The sequence below is a fragment of the Pinus tabuliformis genome, chromosome 5_1, assembly GCF_031772625.1.
Source record: "Pinus tabuliformis cultivar Carrire ecotype Pingquan chromosome 5_1, CPIR1, whole genome shotgun sequence".
Taxonomy (NCBI): domain Eukaryota; kingdom Viridiplantae; phylum Streptophyta; class Pinopsida; order Pinales; family Pinaceae; genus Pinus; species Pinus tabuliformis.
This window is the reverse complement of record NC_142305.1, coordinates 56,616,385-56,636,838: the sequence shown is the minus strand read 5'-3', so window position 1 is coordinate 56,636,838 and position 20,454 is coordinate 56,616,385. Positions and strand designations below refer to the sequence as shown.

The following is a 20,454-nucleotide window of genomic DNA, read 5'->3' as shown; positions in this document are numbered from 1 at the left end:
CCGTTGTTGATCACATGCTATCGGTCGAGCAAGTAAACTGCATGAAACGTGCGTATGACATCGGATTTGGAGGGCCCAGATTGGACGACTGAGATCGCGCCCGATGGGGGAAGCGAGATTGACAAGGGAATACACTGCATTTTAGAAGGGATTTGGAATCCATTTGACCGCCATGGTGGAGGAAGAACACATCCACGATGTAACTGAAGAAACGAACCGACAAAGCATGCTGGCACCATTTAGAGGAGGACAAGTGGCCACTCCCTGAGCGTTCATGATGACATCGAACAGGGAACTCCGAGTGCAGCTGCAGAGGTGAAGAGACAGAGGCAGAAGAGGAACCGAACAGGTATAGGGGACGGATGGCTAAAAGCCATGAACAAATAGAGTCGAACCAGAGAGAGAGAGAGAGAGAGAGAGAGAGAGAAGAGAGCCGAGAGAGAAGAGAGCCGAGAGATGGAAGAAGTGGAACAGTGAACCTTGAGAGGAGGACTGAACACAGAGTACAGTAAAGCAAAGCAAAAGAGACAGACGACCGAGTTGACTAGCGGTAGCATCGAGCACCCGAGAGCTTGAAGTTTCAAGCCATCCCATAGAGGAATCTATCTAGACTGAGCATCACATTTGGCTCTTTCCACTGTAGACTAGAAGGTCACAAAGCTGACAGAAGAAGAAGAGTCTGTGCACTCCAGTGGCTTGGGGAATCGAAGAACCACCCTGCCAAGCAAACTTGCTTCAGGAGAACTCACATTGAGTCCCTGTATTGTAATTTCTCTGCTTAAGACACAATAAAACAAGGCCACCATTGAAAGTTGGACCGGAGACGTAGCCCTAGAGAATAGGGTGAACTCCTTATTAAAAATTGCTTGTGTCTTTATGTTTTCTTACTATATTTCTCTGTTGTCTTTCCATTTTATTATCTGTATATTGGAAATCTGATCAATCCGTTGCTTCAATAACACAAAACACACACCAGCACATGAGTCTGTAATACCTTTGTTTAATAAATCTTTAACTGATGTCACTCATAGGGTGAATATCATATCACATGATGATGAAGAGAACTTGGCTTTAGCATCTAAAGCTAAGAAAGGGAAAGGAAAGACATCCCAATCCAAGTCTTCTCAACGAGGGAAGAAGTTTGACAAATCGAAGGTGAGATGCTTTCATTGTCATGAGTTGGGTCACTATGCTACTAGTTGCCCAAAGAGGAAGAAGTCCAAGAAAGGTTCCTCCAAGGAATCTGATGGTGATGCTCTAGCTTCACAATTTGAGATGGATTTCTCACTTATTGCATGCATGGTTTCATCTAGCATGGGATGTGTTTGGTACTTGGACAGTGGAGCTTCTTTCCACATGTCAGGTGACAAGACTATTTTCAACACTTTGGAGGAGAAGGATCTCCAGATACGGATCGAGATGGGCGATGACAGAAAGTACCGTGTCTCAGGTGAAGGTACGATTGTGTTTCAGAGGGAGCATGGTTCTCTCCTCTCTCTTTCTAATGTTATGTATGTACTAGGGCTGAAAAATAATCTTATGTCTATTTCTATGCTTGAGGATAAAGGCTATGATGTATTCTTTAGTTTGGGAAAGGTTTTCCTAAGGCATATAGGCATTGGACAGACCAAACAGATAGGGATTTGAGTTAAGAATCTCTTTAAGATACAGGTAGAAGACTGTGCTGCTTTGAGTTCCAAAGCAGAGGTGATGCATGGCCAAGATATTGGTGAGTTATGGCATAGGAGACTAGGCCACTTGCATCATGGGGCCTTGAAGATCATGCAACAAATTTCTACCAGATTACCCAAGTGCAAGCTGGAGCAAGTGAACACATGCAAAGGTTGCACTTTGGGTAAGTATGCAAAATCTTCCTTTCGTGATCGGGATGGTAGAGCAGGAGTAGTACTGGAGTGAGTTCATTCAGATGCGGGCCCTTATCTACAGCCTCCATCGGAAAGCAAAGGTATTATGTTATTTTTTTTGATGGTTTTTCTCGTAGATGTTGGATCTACTTCATGCAAAAGAAGGATCAAACCTTCTTGAAGTTTTGTGAGTTCAAAGCTTTGGCAGAGAAAGCATCAGGGATGAAAGTAAAGGCCTTGTGAAGTGATAACGATGGAGAGTATATTTCCCAGCAGTTTAAGGACTTCTGTGCTTCAAAAGGAATTAAACGGGAACTCACGACTCCTCATAACCCACAACAGAATGGGGTGGCTGAAAGGAAGAACAGATCTATTGTGGGCGCAACTCGATCGATGTTGCATGAACAAGTCCTACCACTTCATCTGTGGGTTGAGGCATGCAATATAGCAGTATATCTTCAGAACAGAAGTCCTCATTATATTTTGGGGATGGAGACACCTATGGAGGATTTTTCGGGGAAGAGACCATATGTGAGTCACTTCCGCTTTGGATCACCAGTCTTCTGTCATGTGACCAAAGATGCTCGGAAGAAGCTAGACCCAACAAATGAGTTGGGAATACTTGTGGGTACACGGATACACCTCACAACTATCGTGTGTTTTTGCCTGCCAATCAGAGGATCGTAGTGCGCAGGGATTTGAAGTTCGATGAGAAGCAAGCCATGCGAGTATCTCTTGAGAGGGAGCTCAAGTTGCATGGTGATGATGAGGAACTATTAGTTCCTAAGGAGGAGGAGCCTCTTGATGATGCGGATCAGCTGCATGTAGAGATTCTAGTAGTGGAGATCACCACTGCTGGAGAGTCTTCCAGAGATGGGCGGAAATGCTCACGGGAAGTTGACATATTGATGCAGGATGTGAGAGAGAATGTGGAGCAGCCATCCTCTAGCGCAGATGGAGGAGATCTCTGGATAGATACATTGGCTACATGGCCCTGGTTGGGGAGTGTGTAGCGACTGAGCCTTCTTCTTTTGAGGAGGCAGTGCAACAGCCAATTTGAGTGGATGCGATGGTAGAGAAGTATGATTCTATCATGCGGAACAATGTATGGGATGTGTTCCTAGACCAAGGGACAAGTCAATGGTTACTTCCCGATGGCTTTACAAGGTGTTGACCACTACGTGTCAACTACCCATAGTAGTACACCCCATTTTTTCACAAAAGGGATAGCGCTTGATCGATGTGTCCATGCCATTCGACTTCCATCATCAGCCTGATCGCATTATGTTGTAAACCCAGAGTGCATGTGTAAATTGTAAATAATCTTAGCAGATATGAGTCATGTATGTAAATTTCCTAGGTGGACCTAATTTTCTAGTGATAATCTACATTCTGGAAGGTTTTTTGTCTCACTGATCCACGATCAGCAGAGTTTTCCTTCAGCCTAACCCCAAATCCGGAATGAATTTTGTCATTAGAATCTTAGGGGAATCCTAGTGTGTTGGTCTGTTAGATTATGTTTGGTCGCAGAACTAGGTGGTCTATGAGGGTCTATGTCAAATGGGTTTTCCCCCTTGAGATGTAAAATTGTAAAAGTCATGATGTAAAGTGTCTTGAGGGTTAGAAAATGTTTTTCATAAGTCCTAGGTCCTAGGTCCTAGGTGATTTATCCAAAGGCTAAGTTCGAGGATCCAAAAATAAAAATTAAAAAATTAAAAAAATTAAAAATAGATAAAAATAATAATAAATTAAAATAATTAAAATAAATAAAAATAATTAAATAAATAATAATTAAAAAAATAATAATAAAATAAATCGAAATTTTGAGAAAACAAATGCAAAATTTTAACTTTTTATTTATTAAAATTTCAACGGATGAGATTAAAAAAGATAATTTGATCCTCGTCGATGGTCGAGATGATTTTGACATGGATCACTCGAACTAGCCGTTGGGAATTTTTCCTTTAAATAGGGTGCTAGGGGTCATTTGAGATCATTCGATCTGTGAGACTTGTGTTGAAGAAAGCTCTCTTGTAAAAATTTTCTGGTGCAATAAAGAAAGACTTTGGGGTTGAAATCTTGCTCGTGTTACTCTCTTGAAATGTTGTAAGGTGTTTCATTCATTTTCTGCATAAATTCATTTTCAGCCATTGGTAAATGCTTGTTGAAGAGTGATGTTGAACACAAGTATATTGTTCACTCACTAGGGTTTAAATGGTACTAAAATTTCTGGAAATAATGGCAGATATCTCCATTGGATTTGGGTTTTACTACTGTTTTTTCCCTCTTTATTGGTAGTTGAAGTGAGTTGTGTAGGAAATTTAGATTGTGAAGAACAGCGGGCGTTTGGGGAAGTTCTCGGTTGAACCAGCCAACTCCCGCAAAGCATTCTCTTATAGAGCCCAGCCAGTTTCGATTTTGGGTTTATCATTTAGGTTTATCTTTTGAATGCATGAGAGTTTTTCTAAAGTATCTCATACTAAATCTGAAATTTTGAAAATATTACTGTGGATTATTGACAAATCTAGCTGTTTAAGAGTCAAAAATCTGTGAATACTGTAACTTTTTAGCTAAATTTTGGGTTATTTCCTTGCATATTTTGCCTTTGGTTTTGTTGTGTTTTGCAGGTTGTAGGAAGAATTTCTTGTTAGAAGCCAGATCTAGGCCTTGGAGGGTAAGATCTGGCCTCACAACCAGGTTTTACAAGAGCACTGTTTGGCTGTCCAAGAGTTTCAATTTCTGTTACTTTCAGATTTGGAAATTTGTTTCAGGGTTTTGAAGAAAAGGGAGTTAAATTTTCTTTAAATTTTCAGAAGGATCTCAAAGTTGCACAGGCCATACCACCCCTGTGTGAACTTTTTTTTTTTTTTTGATTACGCTCGCCATTCCAGCTCCACGCTCCATATCCCTACATGCAAGTCTCTCATCCTCGTCGCCCAACACTCCAGCATTCTCATGCAGTTGCTTACTATCTCATCCACACCTTCTCCTTCTACGCATCACGCAGCTGCCTTTCTCCTACGTGAAGCCCTCATACAGCCCGCTCTAATCTTCCGCAGCCTCACGTCCACCTATCCTAGCCCCTTTCTTCATTTTTGTGCTCCAAAAAACAACTCATCTCCATGTCTTTACGCAGCTGCTCCTAGCTGCACCCTTGGCCTCCATCTCCTCACTGCAGTCCCTTCACCCTTCACGCTGCCTTTCATGCAAATCTGCTCCGCGTGCCACCCGCAGCCAATCCGCCTGCAAAACCACGTTGTCCTACTCCTCCCTCCTCCACGGTCTCTCTGAAACCTGTTGTCGCGCAGATTGACACGACAACGCTCAGACCGGGGGCTGTCACTCTGATCCCCGATCCCTCCGTTTAAGCCTGTTTCCCGCGGCTAAGGGGGGTAGTCCCTGTGAGATGATGAGGCCAACTGTCGACCAGTTGGTTGGGAAACACGAGATACGATATAAAAAGGGCTCGATGGATTTGGTTAATTTAGCAGACCAGTGCCTTAAGAGATTGTTATTAAAATGATTACTTGTTAAATGATATAAAAAGATGGACCATGAACAACAATCATCTATCATCAGCTAAAAACACAATGCTCTTAGAATGACAAAAAACGATATCCAGCAGCTAAAAATTTGAAAAGATGAATGCTTTAAATCACCACGAGAATCATAAACCATCAACCAGATATCAATTTCGCATCTCGACTTGAAAACTTTAGATCTCAGCAATAAAGATATAACGTGAAAGCAACTGAAATCTAACAAAAATAATTTTCCAAAATTTTAATATTTTTTCAAAAAATTTTAAATCTTTTTTCAATTTTTTATTTTTTCAAATACAAACAAAAAGAAAATCTTAAATCTAAACCTAAACCCTAAAAATCCCTTTAAAAATATATATATATTTTTTATTTTTTAAATCAAAATTTAAAACTATGTTAAAATTTAAAAAACCAAACTAAAGCTAAAAATAAACAAATTAAAATCCTAAAAGTTAAATTCTAACTAAAATCAAACCAAAATAAAATCCTAAATTAAACTATGAATATTAAATCAAAAATTAAAATAATTAAAATCTAACAAAGGGTAAAGCTAAAACCTAAGTCAAGAACAAAACTTAATATATACAACATAAAGGCAAAATCGAACTTCTTTTGATTTTCATATATATATTTTAAAAGAAACCAAAGACAAATTTATAAAACAAAACTAAATGAGATCGAAATTAACTTAAACTAAAAAAAATAAATTAAAATCTAAAATTAACCTACGTTAAACAAGAAAGGGGCCGAAAATTTACCTGAAAGCGGATAAACTTAAATCCAAAAAGAATTATATCCCTAACTGACGCACGAAACGAAATCGCATAGAAATCTATGAAATGATCCTTGTGTATAATACGATATACTATGGCGACTTGATCGATTTTAGCTGTGCAGGTGTGTGGGTGAAAAACATAACCCTCTTCTTACTTGCCTTACGCTCCGGGTGCATGCAAATGGCTATAAACGACGGATTCAACAAACAGACTCGCGACTGGAAAAGCTAATGGCGGCGAAATAAAAAACGGTACGCAGAGATTACCTGGACAGTTTTGGCGGTGGCATTAATTGATTTTGCAGATGCGTAAAACATTTACCTGAGGCGGCAGTAACTATGGCAGATAATCTCACGCCAAAACTTGTGAATGCGGTCTGGAGCTCCCACTCTGATCGAAGTTGATTATGCATCACCCTCCCGCAGGCTCACAAAGATTTCTGCTACAATTTCAATGTTTTACGCACAAAACGCCAATGATCCACAGGCCATCATAGTCTCAGTTTCCAAGCGGCAATGGATTTAACACCAAACTCCTGAGACAAATCCGCAGGTATGCGGCTTCTGGCACCAGACGGAGGCAATTTAGGGAAATATGTTGTCATTCAGGGATTCACACCAAGTCATAACATTTGCAGCCACTTTTGAACCAGAATATGATTCGCGTGAAGTTTAATCTCTGTGGTGATTGATTTCTATCTGCGGATCAGACACCCTCGACGACGATGCATTTAACCGCAAGTAGAAAACGACCATCGATACCTCTTTTTGGAGAGCCGCCCAAGAAATTTTTTTTACCCAGCCAATCACTGATTATCTCCTTAAGGCTTTAAAACTTTGTATGCACGCGGTCAGACAAGCGATAGATAGAATCTGAGACTGCAAATCGAAATTTATAATGATGCTGTGCCGATGTCTGAAACTCACGCAGATACATACGCTGAGCGAACCACGCCTTAGAAACATTTCCTGACTTTCAAATCGATTAAGGTAAATACGCAGACATTGTGATCTGATTGGCGTTTATCATTTACAGGTGCAGTGGGCAAGAAGTTTGATGGCGGCCCTGCAATTGCAAAGAGACAAAATCTTATACCTGCAAATGCAAAAGAAAAACAAAACCCTAATAAAAAATATGTATAAAACAAAAATTTAAAAAACCCTATATCAACTGATTAATTTACAGATTTTTGGCCCCTGAAATGCCAGATTTGACAATAATTGCAGTAATGTTTTCAATATATCAGAAATCTTGAACTTCACTGTGAACAGAAAGAAAATCTCTCAATGTAAAACAGAAAAGAAACTTTGAATGATTAACCCAGGGAACAATCAGCTGGGCTCTGCACAGAAAAGCCAGTGGGAGTCGGCTGGTTCAGCCTAGAACTTCCCCAAACGCCCACAATTTCCTTCAGAAAGGTTTTCCTGCACATCTCAAGCAACCATCAGCAAAGAGAGAGAGAATGCTGCTAGATCTCAGGGAATAATGGAGATAACTGCCATTATTCAAGAAACCCTAGCAACACTCAAACCCTAGCAAGTGAACAAGATACCTGTGCTCACAATACTCTAAAAACAAGCTAAAACTAATGGCTGAAAACTGAAATATGCAGAAAAATAAACATCTCACAGCAATTCCAGAGAGTAACACCGGCCAGATTTGGACCCCAAAGTCTTCTTTATTAACCAGAAAATCAGATTACAAGAGAGCTTTTTCAGTACAGACTCACAGATCAGATGCCTTGAAATGACCCCCTAAGACCCTATATAAAGGAAATGATCCTAACGGCTAGTTCGAGTGATCCATGTAGAAATGATCTCGACCGTTGATGAGGATCAAGACATCTCTTGATCTCATCCGTCGATTTATTAACTTAAAATATTATTATTTTATTAGTTAGGGTTTTTGCTTCATTTTTTAATTCATTTTAAAATGGATCACTGAACTAAGCCTTTCGGAAACATCACCTAGGACCTAGGACTTAGGACTCATGAGGGGATTTAAAACATTTCCCGACTCTCAGGACACATTACATCATGACTTTTACAAAATTACATCTTAAGGGACAAACCCATTTAATACAGACCCTCACAAAACACCCAGTTCTGCGACACAACTATAATCTAGCAGATTAACTCACTAGGATTCTCCTAAAGTTCTAATGACAAAATCCATCCCGGCTTTGGGGTCAGGTTTGAAGGAAAACTCTGCCGATCCATGGATCGGTGAGACGAAAAACCTTCCGGGACATAGATTATCATAGAAAGTTAGGTCCACCTAGGCAATTTTACATACATGACTCTGATCTGCTTAGATTATTTACAATTCATACATGCAGACTGGGTTTACAACTGAAATGATCAAGCTGCTGATGATGGCAGGATGGCACGGACATGCTGATCAGGTGCTGCTTCTTTCTGTCAAGAAAAACGGGGTGAACTGCATGGGTAGTTGACCAGTAGAGGTCAACATCTGGCTCTACTTGGGGACACGTTGCTGCTCGCAGGAATGTGAGAATCCAGAATCTGCATCCATACAACACAAAAAATAAGTAGCGTCCATCCAAAAATCAGCATATACGTTAAGCACAATAAAGTTAAAAGCTCTTCATTTATTAACTATCTAAAGCAGAGACGAAAATGCGGAAAAAACAAGGAGTAGGGTTAGAAATACGATACAAAGGATGCCCTACGGCATCAGATGTGTTCAATATAGTGCATACTGAGCATTTGCCTGCTTTCAGGCAAATCTGTCGGCTGCTTGTCGGATGTGCCATGTCCCATTTTGCATATGGTAGGACTCTTTCCTATCCAAAAATCAAGCTGCTCGCGGCCATCTGATGCGCAAAATCTTCTCCTTATTTTCTTTCTCTTGCGCTTTTTCTTTCTGGCAGGTCGAATTACTGATGACCTGGAACTTTTTGTTTCGAAACTATCAGATGGAGTGTGTAAGATATGCATGCTAAGTCTTTTTGTGTCTTGCATCTGATTTTTATCGTTTTTAAGCTTATCTGGATCACCTTCAATTATCCACCTAATGACCTCCTCATAGTAAGATGGAACTTGCTGCGGCAAATGAGAAGGCTCCTGGTTTCTCTTATCATCTGACCATTGTTGAATCTTTTGAACTTGTATTCTAATGGCATCCATCTGACTAGAGCATTCATCCCTTATAGCACTGATTTGCATGGCATGGTGTTCTTGCATGTGTTTTATTACTTTATCACTCTTTTCCTCTATGTCCATCAAGCAATGTTGCATGAAATTTATTTCTTCTTTATGATTCGCTCGCATGTCAGCCAATTGATTGTTATGATTGAATGTCATAGAGTCAATTTCCCTATCATGATCAGCTTTCATGGTCACCATATTATCCTCTAAGACTGACATCTTGCTTTGCATGCTTCTAATTTCTATTTCATATTTAATTTTCATGGCCTCAATTTCCTTAGCATGCTGATTTTGTGTAACCTCCAACTCCCTATTACGTTTTTCCAGGTGGGTGCCTAAAGTTTTAACATCATTGATAAGACTAGTTTGATTGCTTTCCATGTTTCTTACCAGCATCATTAGATCTTGTATAATTTGCATTTGTTCTTCCCTTTCACTATTATTTGTCCCTGATTTTTTACTATCATGAACTTGATCTACAATATTTCCGGTGGATGACACATTCTGACATGATGAATCGTCTTGGGATCTTTCAGCTGGACCTCTTATCAAATTATTTTTATTCTGTTGTACAATTTTAGAGGCAGAAGGCAAGCTGTTTGGATAACCATATCTATCTTCAAAAGCATTTACAATGTCATTTAAAGAAGTAAAAGAATCCTTAGGAAAATTGTTAAACCAATTCAAAGCATCATCTTTTAAAGAAAGGACAAATAGACGCATTTTGATATCACCATGACTAAACTGAGGGGATCTGCAATATATGATCATGATGTGAATAAACAAGTCTAGATGCCTTTTAGCAGCGATTGGATCACCGTCTGAAAAAATAGGTAATTCAGGAATGGCCTCCTCCGGAAGATCATGGAGACGGTGAGTAAAACGACATGGTTTAAATGAATAATCCATGATGAACAATAAGGGATTAGATGAATGATAGAACTAGCTCTTTGCTCAAGAAAATCAAAAGATGAAAGAAGTGGAGTCGCCACTTGAACAATAAAACTGATTCTAAGATCCAAGAAGTAATCAACAAATAGATATGCGGGAGGCTTCTTGTCTGGGAATAATAAGAAAATGGAGTCGCCACCCAAACAAGAAACACACCGAAGAAATAAGGCAAAAAAAATCCAAATGATAACCTCAAACGCCGAATCTGCCAGCTCAAATGAGAAATAAGAAGATGAGAAGATGCATGTCGATGAAACCCCAGGAACAGAAAAACTCTGTCCCCGGCAACGACGTGCCACCCGCAGCCAATCCGCCTGCAAAACCACGTTGTCCTACTCCTCCCTCCTCCACGGTCTCTCTGAAACCTGTTGTCGCGCAGATTGACACGACAACGCTCAGACCGGGGGCTGTCACTCTGATCCCCGATCCCTCCGTTTAAGCCTGTTTCCCGCGGCTAAGGGGGGTAGTCCCTGTGAGATGATGAGGCCAACTGTCGACCAGTTGGTTGGGAAACACGAGATACGATATAAAAAGGGCTCGATGGATTTGGTTAATTTAGCAGACTAGTGCCTTAAGAGATTGTTATTAAAATGATTACTTGTTAAATGATATAAAAAGATGGACCATGAACAGCGATCATCTATCATCAGCTAAAAACACAATGCTCTTAGAATGACAAAAAACGATATCCAACAGCTAAAAATTTGAAAAGATGAATGCTTTAAATCACCACAGAGATTAAACTTCACGCGAATCATATTCTGGTTCAAAAGTGGCTGCAAATGTTATGACTTGGTGTGAATCCCTGAATGACAACGTATTTCCCTAAATTGCCTCCGTCTGGTGCCAGAAGCCGCATACCTGCGGATTTGTCTCAGGAGTTTGGTGTTAAATCCATTGCCGCTTGGAAACTGAGACTATGATGGCCTGTGGATCATTGGCGTTTTGTGCGTAAAACATGGAAACTGTAGCAGAAATCTTTGTGAGCCTGCGGGAGGGTGATGCATAATCAACTTCGATCAGAGTGGGAGCTCCAAACCGCATTCACGAGTTTTGGAGTGAGATTATCTGCCATAGTTACTGCCGCCTCAGGTAAATGTTTTACGCATCTGCAAAATCAATTACTGCCACCGCCAAAACTGTCCAGGTAATCTCTGCGTACCGTTTTTTATTTCGCCGCCATTAGCTTTTCGAGTCGCGAGTCTGTTTGTTGAATTCGTCGTTTATAGCCATTTGCATGCACCCGGAGCGTAAGGCAAGTAAGAAGAGGGTTACGTTTTTCACCCACACACCTGCACAGCTAAAATCGATCAAGTCGCCATAGTATATCGTATTATACACAAGGATCATTTCATAGATTTCTATGCGATTTCGTTTCGTGCGCCAGTTAGGGATATAATTCTTTTTGGATTTAAGTTTATCCGCTTTCAAGTAAATCTTCGGCCCCTTTCTTGTTTAACGTAGGTTAATTTTAGATTTTAATTTATTTTTTTTAGTTTAAGTTAATTTCGATCTCATTTAGTTTTGTTTTATAAATTTGTCTTTGGTTTCTTTTAAAATATATATATGAAAATCAAAAGAAGTTCGATTTTGCCTTTATGTTGTATATATTAAGTTTTGTTCTTGACTTAGGTTTTAGCTTTACCCTTGTTAGATTTTAATTATTTTAATTTTTGATTTAATATTCATAGTTTAATTTAGGATTTTATTTTGGTTTGATTTTAGTTAGAATTTAACTTTTAGGATTTTAATTTGTTTATTTTTAGCTTTAGTTTGGTTTTTTCAATTTTAACATAGTTTAAATTTTGATTTAAAAAAAAATAAAAATAAAAATAAAATTTAAGGGATTTTTAGGGTTTTAGTTTAGATTTAAGATTTTCTTTTTGTTTGTATTTGAAAAAATAAAAAATTTAAAAAAGATTTAAAAAATTTTGAAAAAATATTAAAATTTTGGAATTTTTTTTTTGTCAGATTTCAGTTGCTTTCACGTTATATCTTTATTGCTGAGATCTAAAGTTTTCAAGCCGAGATGCGAAATTGATATCTGGTTGATGGTTTATGATTCTCGTGGTGATTTAAAGCATTCATCTTTTCAAATTTTTAGCTGCTGGATATCGTTTTTTGTCATTCTAAGAGCATTGTGTTTTTAGCTGATGATAGATGATCGCTGTTCATGGTCCATCTTTTTATATCATTTAACAAGTAATCATTTTAATAACAATCTCTTAAGGCACTGGTCTGCTAAATTAACCAAATCCATCGAGCCCTTTTTATATCGTATCTCGTGTTTCCCAACCAACTGGTCGACAGTTGGCCTCATCATCTCACAGGGACTACCCCCCTTAGCCGCGGGAAACAGGCTTAAACGGAGGGATCGGGGATTAGAGTGACAGCCCCCGGTCTGAGCGTTGTCGTGTCAATCTGCGCGACAAAAAAACCTTCACAGACCTGCGTGCAGCCTTCAAACCCATACTTTTGGTCCTCTATTCTGCTGCCAGACCAGTAAATGTCCAGCAAACCTCTGCCTTGCTCGATTTTTCCAACAGTCAAGCTCGTCATCCTCTCTTCTGCGATATTTCCTCTTCCTCACGCGTGATTGCCTCATTGCATCTGTCCAGCTCCCTCACGCTGTAGTCATTGCGTCCATCATCGAGCCACTCCAAAATCGAATTTCATCTGCTCGCCTCCACTGACCTACACACGCAACAGCCAAAACAAAAGGAAAATTTTATATGCGTAAGTTTTTTTCTATATGCGTTGGTAAGTTTTTTTAGATTTTATTTTTTAGAATTAGATTATTGTTAGCTTTAGATTTTAGTTTTATTTTTATTTTAATTTTTGATCTTTGTAAAAAATATAAAAAAATCGATTTCCATTTGTTTTTTCTTTACTTAGATTTTAGCTCTTCCATTTAGAATTTTAAAATCATAAAAATTAAATAAATAATAAAATCATAAAAAAGGTTTTCGCTTTTAGGTTTTAGATTTGAAGTTTTTAGATTTAATATATTGTGTATATAGACTAGGTGTTAGATTAGAGTTAAGTTTTATTTTAGAATTTAGATTTCATTTTTGTTATAGTTTAGTCTAGTTTTACTTTACTTTTAGAATAAATAAAAAATAAAAATAAAAAAAATTCATAAAAGCTTAAAAAGTTCCTTTTTATTTTTTTTAGTTTAGATTAGATTTTAATTTAGGATTTTAAATTTTTGTTCTATTTTGATTTAGAATCATAAAAAAATATTTAAAATTTTTTAAAAAGGCTTAACAAAAAAATTGAAAATTCATTTTTGGTGACTTTTGCAGTATTTATGTTCCATTTCTCTATAGCTAAATACACTTAAATGTTTATTTAAAGTTAGCTATGTGAAAGTGGTAACTGATCAGCATTTAAATTTTATGATCATTTAAGGCATTTAATTTTTCTTGAAGTTTAATTGCTGGATCATCGTTAAAGCATTGTGAATTTACTGGATATCTTGCATTGCTTAGGTTTGATGATAAATGATTGTTAATGAGCTCATATTTCTGCAAGCATTTGATAAATAATCATTTAGTCATTAACTCCATAAGGAATTGGTCTATTAACTTAATAAAATCAAATAAGTTCTTGTTTTCCCTCGTGTCTCCCAACCCAACTGGTCCACAGTTGGTCATCCATTGTCCCATAGGGTCTACCCCCCTTAGCCGCGAAAGACATGCTTAAACGGAGAGATCGGGGATTAGGGTGACAGGCCCCGGTCTGAGCATTTTCGTGACAATCTGTGCGACAACACAAGGTAAAGCAAGCAACTGATGGTAGTATTGAGAAAAAAAAGGCAAGGTTTGTTTCCCGTGGTTTCTCACAAGTTGAGGGGATTGACTATGATGAGACCTTTGCTCCTGTTGCAAGGTACTCATCGATCAGATCAATTCTAGCACTATCAACACAGATGGGTTGGCAGATACATTAGATGGATGTGAAGACAACATTCCTCAATGGGGAGATTGTGGAAGAGGAATATATAGAGCAACAAGAGGGATTTGAGACCTTCGATCATGAGTCACATGTGTGTCGGCTCAAGCGAGCATTGTATGGGCTGAAGCAAGCACCCCGTGCTTGGTATACCAGGATCGACAATTATTTCACCAGGTTGGTGTGAAGCGGATGCGAACCTCTACCACATCATTGTAGATGGTAAGCTATTGATTATTGTACTTTATGTCGATGATCTAATTTTGACAAGTGATGATCAATTGATCAAGTCTTGCAAGGAGGATCTTGCAAGAGAGTTTGAGATAAAGGACATGGGCCTCATGCACTACTTTCTAGGCATGGAGGTGTGGCAGAGAGATGGGGAAGTATTTGTGTCTCAAGGCAAGTATGCCAATGAGATACTCAGGCGCTTCCACATGGATATGTGCAAGCCCATGGATATTCCTCTAGCAGGTAACTGGAGGAAGGAGGATGCTACTTCAGGTGAGGTAGTAGCTACTACTGTTTATAGGCAGCTTGTGGGTTCACTCATGTATTTGTTGAACACACGACCGGATTTGTGCTTTGCAGTGAACTAGCTGAGTCAAGCCATGGTTCAGCCAACCAAGTTATTTTGGAAGGCGGAAAAGCAGGTGCTGAGATATCTCATAGGCACTACACAATATGGATTGTGGTACAGGTAGATAGAGGGAGTGAAGCTCCAAGGTGTCATGGATGCAGATTGGGCAGGTAGTCCATCCGATAGGAAGAGCACTTCTGGAGGAATCTTCAACCTTGGGTCAATTGCGATTTCTTGGTATAGCCGGAAACAGAGATCAGTTGCACTTAGCACAACGGAGGCAAAGTACATGTCAGCTAGTGAGGCTGCATGTGAGGCCATCTGGATGCGGAAGATTCTAGTGGGATTGTTTGGTCAGATGATGGATCTGTTGACCACTACCAGTCAACTACCCATGCAGTACACCCCCTTTTCCTGGCAAAAAGGGGTAGCACCTGATCGACGTGTCCGTGCCATCCTGCAGTCATCAACAACTTGATCATTTTGATTGTAAACCCAGTCTGCATGTATGAATTGTAAATAATCTTAGCAGATATGAGTTGTGTATGTAAATTGCCTAGGTGGACCTAACTTTCTAGTGGTAATCTACGTCCCGGAAGGTTTTTCGTCTCACCGATCTATGATCGGCAGAGTTTTCCTTCAACCTGACCCCAAAGCCGGGATGGATTTTGTCATTAGAATTTTAGGAGAATCCTAGTGTGTTAATCTGCTAGATTATAGTTGTGTCGCAGAAACTGGGTGGTTTATGAGGGTCTATGTTAAAGGGGTTTTCCCCCTTAAGATGTAACTTGTAAAAGTCATGATGTAATGTATCTTGAGGGTTAGAAAATGTTTTAATCCCCCTCATGAGTCGTAAGTCCTAGGTCCTAGGAGATTTTTTCCAAAGGCTAGGTTCAAGGATCCATTTTAAAATGAATTAAAAAATTAAATAAATAAATAAAAATAATAAAATAAATAAAAATTAAAAAATGAATAAATAAAAAATAACAAAAAAATTAAAAAAAAAATAGAGCAAAAACCCTAAATAATAAAATAATAATATTTTAAGTGAATGCATGCAAAATATAATTTTTTAATAAATCGACAGATGAGATTAAGAGATGTCTTGATCTCCATCAACGGTCGAGATCATTTCGACATGGATCACTCGAACTAGCCGTTGGGATCATTTCCTTTAAGTAGGGTGCTAGGGGTCAGTTCAGATCAATTGGATCTGTGAGTCTGGTACTGAAGAAGCTCTCTTGTAATCTTTTTTCTGGTTAATAAAAGAAGACTTTGGGGTCCAAATCTTGCTGGTGTTACTCTCTGGAAATGCTGTGAGATTGTTTAATTTTCTGCATATTTTATTTTTCAGCCATTAATAATAGCTTATTGTAGAGTATTGTGAGCACAGGTATCTTGTTCACTTGCTAGGGTTTGAGTGGTGTTACGGTTTCTGAAGTAATGGCAGGTATCTCCATTACTTTTTGAGATCTAGCAACATTTTTGCCCTCTTTACTGATGGTTGAAGTGAGCTGTGCAGGAAAACTCTTACTGAAGAAGATTTCCGGGCGTTAGGGGAAGTTCTCGACTGAACCAGCCAACTCCCGCAAGCATTTTTTGTTGAGCCCAATTGGATTTGATCCTAGGTCTATCATTCAGTTTATTTTTCTAATTTGCATGAGAGATTTTCTGAAGTTCTTCACAGTGAAAACCTGAAATTTTTATTCTTTAAATTATTTCTGTGCTCATTGCTGAATCTGGCTGTTAAGGGGCCAAAATCTGTAAATTAGTCAAGTTGATCTAGGGTTTCAAATTTTTTGCTTTATACCCAGTCTTCATTAGGGTTTAGGGTTTTTAGGTTAATTTCTGGCGTATATTATTTTAAGCTTTCTTTTCTTTCGCAGGTATAGGATTAGCTTTTCGATAGCAAGGGTTTTGCGGAGGCTGCAAAGCATACATTGAAAAGTCCAGGGCGAATTCTTTGGGCCGTCAGAACAATCCATAATCTCTGAAGCGGTTTTTGAATATTTGATTTTTTTTTTGCTGGCATCATATGTCTGAAATTGGAGCTGCCAACGTGTTTCTTTCTGCCACCAACGTGAAGGCCATCAGGGTTACGACTGTTGGACTTTGGTATTCGCCAATTTGTGAACCAAAGTGTCTTCCTCACCGCCGGCTGCAAGCTCTCAAGAAGTGGCACGAAATTTTATCAGCATTCCAAGTGAAAACTATCGATGATCTGCGTACCATCGTCCTGAGTTCTGGGCAAAGCATTTCAGTTGTCAAACGTCGGCTGGGAAAGAAAAACTATGGCTAGTTGCTACTGTCGGATACCTGCAAAACAACGAGAGAAGAGGTATCGGGACGCGGCATCACAATTGATCAGTCGCCAGAGTTCCTCAGGATTACGATTTCTAGGCTCTGGTTATCCTTCAGCGTTCTGAGCGTATGCATTGCCGTCGTGAACGTCTGCGTGTTATCAGATTGCAGTGCGTGGATCTGGTCAAGCGATTCAGTCATAAGTAACGCAGCCAGGTAATCGTTTGCTCTCCTGCGTATTATTGGTAAGCATCAAGTTGATTCCATAGCCTCCGTCGTCTTCACACATGCCTGCTCATTTCGATTCAGTCTCAGAGACGTAGTCGTTTCACAATCCCTTTGAGTGAGTTTGACAAGCGTAAACATTCAGCGTTTTGACTCTTCTTAAATTGATTTTAATTCGCAGAGCTCTAACGTAGGTTATTTTTCTAGGTTTTAATTGGTTTAAAGTTTTTTTTTATTTTTTATTAGTTTATATATATACAGTTTTCATAAAAAAAAAAATGTATATATGTTAGACTTAGGATTTTAGATTTTAAATTTTCGATTTAATTTTTGTGTTTTAGTTTAAAGATTAAAATTTTCTAATTTAGATTAGATTAATAATTTAAAATTTTATCTATTTTAGTTTTATTGTTTTAACTTTAAAAAAATTAATAATAAAAAATTAAAAAAAAAAAATTTAATAAAAATTTAGGATTTTTAGGTTTTGCATTTAGTTGGAATTTTTGTTTTAATTTTTTGCCTGAAAATCATAAAAAAAAAATTGTGGAAAAATTTTGCAATTTCAGCCTTGGCTCGGGAAAATTACCTTGGTTTCATTTTTTTATGCTGAGGTTGAAAATTTTAACGTGGGAATTGGTGTTTAATCTGATTCAAATTTTCATCTGATGGTTAATTGCATGAATGTGGTCTCTTGTTATTATTTTACATGATTATTCAAAGCACTTTATCTCTCGAAATCTTAATTTGTTAGAGTATCACTAAGTCGTTAAGCATTTTTCTCGCATTCGATAAAAGTCAATTTTCGCTCGGGCTTTGATGATAAATGATTGCTCCTAATGAGATCATTTTTCCGCAGCATCTGGTAATTAAACGATTAAACATTTGCTCCACAAGGCACTGGTCCTTAAACTTATAAATCCATTTTAGTGCTATTCATATCGTGTCTCCCAACCAACTGGTCGACAGTTGGTCTCTTTCACCTCGTAGGGTCTACCCCCCTTAGCCGTGGGAGACAGGCTTAAACGGAGAGATCAGGGATCAGAGTGACAGCCCCTGGTCTGAGCGTTGTCGTGTCAATCTGTGCGACAACAGGATCCTACAATGATATACAGTGATAATCAGAGTTGCATTAGACTATCTGAGAATCCAGTGTTTCATGACAAGTCCAAGCATATATATATCCGCTATCATCATCTACGGGATTGTGTGGTCAAGAGGATCATGATGTTGCAGTACATTTCGACCGAGGAACATGATGCAGATATTTTGACAACGGCATTGTCAAAAGGAAAGTTTGAGTTCCACAGATGTCAGAGACAGGATCAAGGTTGCTGATAATCCCTTTCTTGTTGAGAGGGAGTGTTGAAAAGTGTGCAACAAGAAATGCTAAATTTAGAATGTGCTAAAAATAGAACTCCTAAAAATAGCATGTCTAAAAATAACAGTTTGGCTAGTGAGGTCATTGGCCACCTTGAGTGAGAGGTGAAACTGCTAAAAATAGAGGGTTCTAAAAATAGCATTTCTGGGTTCCTTCCTATTTATAGCATTCCCTGGTCTATCTATAGGAAGTAAAATCGAATTTGGTCTTAACAGCAATTTAAAATATTAACTAATTAATCTCCATGAGTTAATTAGTTGTAAAAATTAAACTTGAAGTCTTTGTGAGAACATGCAATTAGTTGTCCCACTGATTGAGGAATTTATCCTTTATTCTCTCCACTGATTGAGGAATTTATCCTTTATTCTCTCCACTGATTGAGGAATTAAGTATGAGTTCTATAATGAGAGAATCGGCTGACTTAGTGCTAACTAGTCAAGTCCAGTTAGATTATTTTAACAAGTTGTTAAAATAATAAAATATAGTTTGTTAATGCTTGCATGCATGTGAAAACTATTATTTTAGATAACTGAGTATTTTCTCATGGATAACTGATGCATGGCAGTTCAGACAGAGACCCAATTGAGATCAGATGAGCGACAGCGTACTATCAGATGCTTGGATCTTCCCATGGAATATTCCTTGCATGCAGGAGGAACTAGTGTCCTCAAGGATTGTGTAGTTGGACCTAAGGTTGACAATATATATGATTTGGGGCTAATTCACATATGTTTTGTAATTGGACCCCAATCAAAATTGTGCAAAGAAATAGGGGATTGGAGGACTGGTGGCCAATATATTGAGGCCTAGTGAGTCTATGATCTTCATCTTTTGATTGCAGAGAGTACATGATAGCTCTTGAGCTGATATTTTTTGTAACCAGAAGAGGATTTCCACTTGATTGATAATACAGTGTTGGGGGTTTTATGCTGGTGCTTTCCCCAGTGATACATCTTGTGTTATGTGTGATTATTTCTCTTGATCAGTTATATGTGTTTATGCTTGATGTTTCTCATGAAATTGATTTTTCTTCCGCTTAATGTTTTGTAGAAGTAGATCAAGTATTATGCTTTAGGAAATTGCATATATCATTTTGATCTACAGGTGAAATTTCTACAGATAGCAGTAAAAAAAAAGGAACACAAATGCACAGGTAGAAACCCCCTCTGGGACAAAAACCACCTAAAATCTTTTCTAATAATTCTTTAATCGTCAACTCCAATTGAAAATAAAGCTCCAACTTCTTAGAATCTAGAAAATAATTCTTCTCTAGCTCCCACTAGATAAATGCCCCAACGCCCGAGATTCTTTAGTAGTTAACTGAACGGATGCCCCAACACCCAATGAGCTACAATTCACCCTAGCACCACCCTACTACCCTGAATTTTTCACAGGCTTGAACCTGTTGATGACTTCATGCACCAGCCTAGCACCACCCTACCACCCTATAGAAGAATAAAAGAAGAATGGACTCCCGTACCAGGGAAAATGGTCCACTTTACAATGATATAGAATGATGTAGAAGAAGAAGACGCACTAGACCATAACCCCAACTATGACACAACCACCTAATGATGATCCTAGACCTCCCAACACTGCCTCCTCAACTCTTGACAAATAGACACTTGTACAACTTTTACAATGATGCTTTTGCAATGACTCTGTACAATGATACTTTTACAATGACTGTATGCAGTGCTACCCACTTGAAG

The 20,454-nt window shown here is 38.4% G+C and overlaps 1 protein-coding gene across 1 annotated transcript in view; it reads right to left on the bottom strand.

Moving 5' to 3' along the window:
* LOC149163430 (nardilysin-like) overlaps positions 1–11,666 on the bottom strand; it is a 694,409-nt gene extending 682,743 nt beyond the window's left edge. The window contains exon 1 of the mRNA XM_089431708.1: positions 11,166–11,666. The gene's annotated coding sequence lies outside the window, so the exon portion shown is untranslated. The remainder of the gene's footprint in view (positions 1–11,165) is intronic.
* Between the last annotated feature and the right edge of the window lie 8,788 nt (positions 11,667–20,454).